A 1,683-nucleotide genomic window follows, 5' to 3' on the forward strand; every position below is an offset into this window, starting at 1 on the left:
CCGCACACCTCCCACAGGCAGTGGGTGGCCACAGAGGAGCCTCCAGCTCTGGGCAGGCACAGAACTACTTGCTAGAGCCACGCGTGCCCTGCGAGCAGTGATGGAGGATTCCCCCACTCTGGGCGGGCCGAGAACTGCTTGCTAGAGTCAAGCACCCCACGGGCAGTAGAGGAGATCCCAGCTCCAGACTCCCATTCCAGGTGGGCCAAGAACTGTTAGCTAGAGCCACGTGCATCCTGTGGGCAGTGGCAGAGAAGTTCCCCACTCTGGGCTCTCAGACTAGAAGGGACCAGATTGGCTAGCTAGTGCCACGTGTGTCCAGTGGATGGCAGTGGAGGAGTCCTCCATTCCCCATTCCATTACTCCTGAGGTTGCCCTGATGGAGGTGAACTAGGACTGATCCAGTTGCTGCTGTTCCCAAGCCCCACGATTGCCCTGGAGGGGCAAACAAGGACTGATCTGGTTGCATGCATGCCCTGCTGTTCCTCCGCCCCCCAGTTGCTCCAGCAGGGCTGAACTAGGACTGATATAGCCGCAGCAGTTCCCCTGTCCCCTGGTTGCCCCAGCAGGGCTGAACTAGGACTGACCAGGCTACACGCATTCCCCACACAGCCACTGCCCTTCCCCTGACCCCGGTTGCCCCAGCGGGGCTGATCAAGGACTTACCTGGCTGCTGCCATTCCCCTTTCCTCCAGTCACACCCGTGGGGCTGAACTAGGACTTATTTGGCCGTTGTCATTCCCCTGACCCCTGGCGGCCCTAGTGCGGCCAAACTAGGACTAATCCAGCTGTGCGAGCACCCTGCACCACTGCTGCAGTTCCTCTGCTCCCCTGTCACCCTGGTGGAGCCAAACTAGGACTGATCCGGACACTGCCCATCTCCTGCCCCCGGGGCACCCCAGCAGGCCAAACAAGATCTGATCCAGCCACGCATGCTCCCGTGCAGCTGCTACCGTTCCACCAGGACCTGGTAACCCCAGGGCCCAAGAACTCGGAGAAGACAACAGACACACCCTGTCTCTCTGGGCAACCAGAAGAAGCCACCAACTGAACAGTTCTGATAAGGTCTCCAAACAGGGTAAACTCAGCATGGGGCAGAATCAGTGGAAAAACTCTGGCAACTTGAATAACCAGAGTAGATCAACTCCCCCAAGGAAAAATGGGGCAGATGCAATTGAAGACCCCATCCATAAACAGGTGGCTGAGATGTCAGAAATCGAGTTCAGAATTTGGATAGCAAATAAGATTAACAGAATGGAAGAGAGGAGGGAATGAGAATTTCAAGAAATTATTCAAAAGATATCTCAAGAAATTATTCAAAATATGTCTCAAGAATTAAGCGATTTCAAAGATAAAATGATCAAAGATTTTGAAATACTGAGACAAGAGGTTGCAGCCCTCAAGGATCTGAAAGATACGGTGGAATCCCTCCATAACAGAGTGGAACACGCAGAAGAAAGGATCTCTGATACTGAAGACAAAGCTTTTGAACAAGCCCAGGAGTGCAAAGATCAAAAGAAATGGAGAACAAAAACAGATCTTACTCTCAGAGAGTTCTCGAGTAATTCGAAGAAAACTAATATTTGCCTTATAGAAATCCCTGAAGGTGATGAAGTTGCTTCACAAAACACTGAGGCTCTTCTTCATGAAATTATGAAAGAGAACTTTCCAGACATGCCAAGA

Source organism: Otolemur garnettii, unplaced genomic scaffold (assembly GCF_000181295.1).
Source record: "Otolemur garnettii isolate 467f Iridium unplaced genomic scaffold, OtoGar3 scaffold00010, whole genome shotgun sequence".
Taxonomy (NCBI): Eukaryota; Metazoa; Chordata; class Mammalia; order Primates; family Galagidae; genus Otolemur; species Otolemur garnettii.